This window comes from Rutidosis leptorrhynchoides, chromosome 2 (assembly GCF_046630445.1).
Source record: "Rutidosis leptorrhynchoides isolate AG116_Rl617_1_P2 chromosome 2, CSIRO_AGI_Rlap_v1, whole genome shotgun sequence".
NCBI classification, from domain to species: Eukaryota; Viridiplantae; Streptophyta; class Magnoliopsida; order Asterales; family Asteraceae; genus Rutidosis; species Rutidosis leptorrhynchoides.
The window spans coordinates 480,099,029-480,105,392 of record NC_092334.1 but is presented as its reverse complement, the minus strand read 5'-3'; positions in this window follow the sequence as shown (position 1 = coordinate 480,105,392).

Genomic DNA, 6,364 nt, shown 5'->3' with positions numbered 1-6,364 from the left:
CTCGGGTATTCCCTACCCGTTAAAATATTTTCACAATTAACAGTTTGTACAAAAGAATGTTACAATCTTTATGAAAATATACGTTCATATATGTATTCTTCAGATATAATATAGATTTAATGAGTTAATATAATATTAAACTCATTTGATTTGTGGTTGAAACGAGAATAAATAATCTTCAAAATCTTAGAGATTTCATAATTGTCGCGAAATATTTCGCTAATGAAGTTATGAATCAATGCTTCATTGTTCATTGTTATTGATATACCTTGGTATATGATGTTGGTGCTTGTGAAATCCTTGTGAAATTCACAAGACATGAATAATGTTTTCTAGAAAGCTTCAAGTATATCGAAAATGAAAGTATACAATCAAACATGTATTTGAATAATACACTTAGTTTATTATGAAATGGAGTTTATTGTGCTGAAGCAGTGATTAACGATTGTTAAGTCATTAACAAAGGATGTACATCATAGCATATTAGTGATATGAATTAACCAAGTAGTACATGCTAGTTCAGATTCATACGTAATAGCTTAGTACGAAAAGATTTATTAGTGTTCCAAACCATATATATAAAGTATACATATATAATTCTTCAGGAAGAATGAGTCAATACATCTTAACTCATTATTACTAATATTCCTTGGTATCTATGGGGCGTATGATGTTGATATCCGAGGTACTGAGTGTGATGTTGAGGCGTGGGATGCGGATGTTGTTGGTGGTGAAGCTGATGCTGTTGGTGGTGATGCTGATGGTACTGGTTATGCTGATGGTGCTGCTGCTGGTGTTCGTAGGTTTTGCACCATATTCTCCAGAGCCACCACTCGAGCGCGAAGCTCGTTGACTTCTTCTATTATTCCGGGATGATTGGCGGTTCGGACAAGTGGATGAATAAGATCTAGAATTTTAGATATTATATAATCGTGACTGGATATCCTGGAAATGAGGGTGAAAATAGTGTTCCGAACGGGTTCGCCGGTAAGTGCTTCAGGTTCTTCACCAAGAGGTGAATTCGGTTGGTGGAAGGGATTACCTTCTTTTTGTCTCCATTGATTAATTTTACTACGAACCCATCCCCAATTCATCCAAAATAGATGATGGCTGATTGGTTCGTTTGTTCCGGTTACGCTGCCATTGGAACTCGAGGAATCAGTTGAGAAATCCATATAATGTGATTTGAATTAGGGTTTGATATGAGATTAGTGTTGAATACTGGATGATATATTCATCTCCTTGAATATGTATATGTAGCAAAAGATTTCCGTAATTTACGGAGAAAATTTTGGAAAAGTGTTAGACAAAGATTATTGGGATAGATACGATAAGATATAATAAGATATGATGTGTCTATACTCTAATAATGGCAGTATGACGTGTCTAGATGATAAGTATGTAATCTGATAATCTTTTGATTAAAGATTTTCAATTCGTAATGACCTATTCAGGTCCAGGGGCTTGAGCTATAGGATACTTTAAATCAGTAATCCAAACGCTTTCTATTCTATAGTTTCGTAGACGTCATCCGTCAGGAAAATTCAATGATCAAAACAACAAGAAAGCAAAGAAAGTAATGAATATGAATAGTGATGACATTATAATGTTTTTGAGATTCTCGATAACTCAATGACATTTTTTGGTTCGCAAACCGATGCATAAAGGCATAAGGCATATAGGTACGTGATATAACAGAGAGTTATATACGTTTGAGTATGAATAGTAACAAATATAGGAGTTTCAAAATTCATGGATAATATTACATGTTATACATATGTAATACACAAACCATGATAGATGACTTAGGAATGTCAAAAATTTCAGAAATCATAGTGTCGCATTTAAACGCGGTGGCGTAATTGGATAGTACTTAGAAAAGTGAACAGAGTTCTTAGATTGACTTGGCATTCTAAGATAAGTAAAGTTTTTAAAGTATAGTGTAGCATTTAACAATTAAAGGCACTATAGTCAAGGAAAGTTGTAGTCCTACATTGCTAAGGTACCTAGTTGTATAAGGCACACTTAAAATGCAATCCTGGTTCTCTACAACAGCATGCTCTGATATCAATCTGTCGCACCCCCAAATAGGGCCTGGGGTATTTGTGACTAATTATATTAAATCACAGTTGTATAAACGAGAACGACTCTATATGAGACGTTTTATTTGAGTTTTTGCAGCGGAAGATAAATAGATTACATTGTATTTAATAAACAACGCATTAAATGGCTTTAATTGATATGATATGTAATGAAGACTCCAAGCATGGCAAGCAATCATTATCAAATTAGTAAATGTAAGTCCTTCAAATTATCCATGAATGACTCGTTGAAATGTTGCTTTCAATTAGCAAATACACAGCGGAAGCATTATGTAGGACCTGAGAATAAACATGCTAAATAGTGTCAACCAAAAAGTTGGTGAGTTCATAGGTTTATCATAAATATGATTTCAATAATAGTGTTAGACCACAAGATTTAATAAAGTTGATATAGAAATATCAATATAAAGTGTTGATTTGATATAGAAATACCAATCTAAAAGTAATGCCGAATTTGTAATATCGTGACTAAACAAAAGTTACCCCGTGACACTTGCTATTCGTGTCGTTGAATCATTATTATGTAGTCAAAGACCAACGGTCAACTGACTAGAGACGTCACTCTCAGTAGCGCTACTCACAATAACTAAGTTTGCATCTTATACCTCAGCAATAAACGATATTACGGTAGGGATTTAGCATGACAAAGCATGTATATAGCATAAAAGTTTGATTACTTGTGTCTAAACGTAAAACAGTTATAAAAGTTGCGCATGTATTCTCAGCCCAAAAATATATATAAAAAGGGAGCTATGAAAACTCACGATACTGTATTTCGTATTTTACGAGTATGATGGCACTGAACAAGTGTAGAGTTGTCCTCGGATTCACGAACCTATATCAAGTATATATATTAACACATATACTCGTAATCGAATAAGTTTATATATTATTTCAATTGTTATATATTTCTATATATATACTTTTATATATATTCAATATATAAGTATTTGTTTGATCAAATAATATTAATAATGATAATGGATAAATAGTTGTATTATTTTGTAATAAAAATAATAATACTAGTAGTAAAAATGATAATAATCATAATAAGGTTTTAAAAATAATAATAATATAGTTTTGATGATAGCAAAAATGTTAATTTTTGTATAAATGATAATAACGATAAAAACAATACTAATGTTAATTATAATAATAATAATGGTAATATTATATTAATTTTCATAATAGCAATGATAATAATAAATTTTAGGATGATAATAATATTATTGATAGTAATAATAATTAATACTAGTAAAAATGATAGTAATAATGATAATAATAATGAAAATGATACTTTTAGTAATAAAAATGATAATTTTATTAGTAATGTTGAAACTAATAACTTTAATGATAATACTAACAATATTATTAGTATTAATAACAGTAATAACAATGGTAATGATAATAATAATCATATTAAGGATAATGATAATTATAATATTAAGTTTAGTATTAGCATGATAATAATATTTAGTAATAACAAATAATAATAATAATAATATTACTTGTAATTATGATAAATGATAACTAATACTTTTTCAATAATAATAATTATAATACTTTGTAATATTAACAATAACTAGTAATCAATAATAATAATAATAATAACAATAATAATAATAATGATAACAATAACAACAACAACAACAACAACAATAATAATAATAATAATAATAATAATAATAATAATAATAATAATAATAATAATAATAATAATAATAATAATAATAATAATAATAATAATAATAAAAATAAAAATAAATGGAAACTACCTTATAAGCTTTTCTTAAAAATAATTTCCATGGACGAGACTCGAACCCGTGACCTCTCGCTAACCCGACAAACACCCAACCAGTCACTCTGTTCTGATTTTCTGATATGAAACCAAACCCATTTATTTTTAACCCTTTGTATTTCGGTGTTTTCTTTCTTCTTCCTCATATCATCTGCTCGACCAGGGGATCAAATAAAAACATAAATTTTTAATTGTTTGTTTTAAGGCTTGTGTTTTAAACAGAAACGACTAGTTTTGATCTTTGTTAAAATAACAGAAAACCGAAATAAAAAAAAAATATCAACAAAACTGATGTTGATGTCGAGTAAAAAAAATAAAAAATTTATTGATTTCGATTTTGAGATTGTTTTACACAATACTTATAACATGAATTATGTTTCAATTGACTCATATAAACTTTATCAATCATCAATTTGACTGAAAACATCAAAACAATAATGAATTTCGTGATGAACACTCGGTTGACTTTTTAAAATTTAAACTTTGACTTCAAAATTCGGATTCGTTATGAGGAATTCGAACTTGAGATTTTACAGGAAGTTTGAATAGACGAATCCTAACACAACTACATTTCTAGATTTTGAAAAATGATATAAAATCAAGCCTTTGCAATTTGAGTTCAAGTACAGAGGTGTCGAGCTGTTTAGAGAAAAAAAAATGATTTCAGATTTGATAATTGATAAAGATGATGGAGAGTTGAATGAATTCACAAGCTAATCGATTCATTATATCATTGAAGTTGTCGACTGGATCCAAAATAAAAGTCAGTAGACAATTAAAAAAATAAATCACGATTTGATTAAATAAATAAAAATGGCGATAAAAAAAATAAATAAAAGCAGATCTTGTTTTAATATGTAAAAGCAGAAAAAAATGGAAGCAGGTAATAAAGCTGGATCATGATCTGTTCAAAAGCAAAATACCTAATTTTTCTATATGTACTTTTTATTCTTAATTAACCTTAATAATTAATAATTATATTAATAATAATAATAATAATAATAATAATAATAATAATAATAATAATAATAATAATAATAATAATAATAATAATAATAATAATAATAATAATAAATAATAATAATAATAATGCAAATAATAATAATAATGATAAAAACTTTTTACTAGTGATAATTTTAATAACAATACTTATACTAAAAAAATATATACTAATACTAAGATAAATGAAAAGAATAATAACTTTTTTTATTTTAATAATAATAATAATAATAATAATAATAATAATAATAATAATAATAATAATAATAATAATAATAATAATAATAATAATAATAATAATGATAATTATAGTCATGAAATTAATAATAATTGGTAACTACTATTTTTAGTAGTAATAATAATAATAACTATAATATCAGTAATACTAGTAATAGTAACAATACTAATAATAATAACAATAATAATAATAATATTTGTAAATGATAATGAAAAAATGATATTAATAATAATATTAATATAACGAATAATTACTAATGCATAATTATTTACGAATAATTGTTCGTGAATCGCCGGAATTAGTTCGAAGTTAAATGAGATTGTGTTTAAATTTTTGTCGGAAATTTCCGGGTTTTTATAAAAGGGGCCATGATTGAGGAATATTGCCCTAGGACAGAGATCCGAAAGATGGAGATTGAGTTTATGCAGTTGAAGGTTGTGAGAAACGATCTCGATAGTTACAACCGTAGGTATCTGGAGTTAGCCCTAATGTGTCCTACCATGGTTACCCCGGAGTTCAAGCGTATGGAAAGGTACTTGTGGGGACTTCCTAAGTCCATTAAAGGAAATGTCACCTCGTCTAAGCCACCCAATGTCCCGGAAGCAATGCGCATGGCGCATACCTTAATGAACCAAATCATCATCGATGAACCGGAAAAGGCAAATTCCGAAGCGGGTAGTAGTGATAAGCGTAAGTGGGATAACAACAAGGGGAGGGCCTATGATCAAACCCCCGCTAAGAGGCACAACAATGGTGGGAATTCTAACCCAAACACAAGCTTAAACCCGAAATACAAGGGTACCCTACCGCAATGCAAGAGGTACTACAAGCACCATACCGAGTATTGTAATGTGGTATGTGAAAAGTGCCAACGGACTGGGCATATCGGTAAAGACTGCAAGGTCACCACCCTGAATGTGAAGGCGAACCCCAATGGACCAAAAAAGTGCTACGAATGCGGACAGACCGGCCACTTCAGAAATGCGTGTCCCAACAAAAGAAAGGACGGCGGACCACCGCATGGCAGAGCTTTCAACGTTAATGCAAGGGACGCCCGTGAAAACCCCGACTTGGTGACAGGTATATTCACTATCAACAATCTATTAGCTTCTGTCTTATTTGATACTGGTGCCGATAGGAGTTATGTATGTAGACACTTTTGCGATAAGATAAATTGGTCATTAGTTCCTTTAAAGGAGAGTATGCTTGTAGAGGTAGCCAATAGAA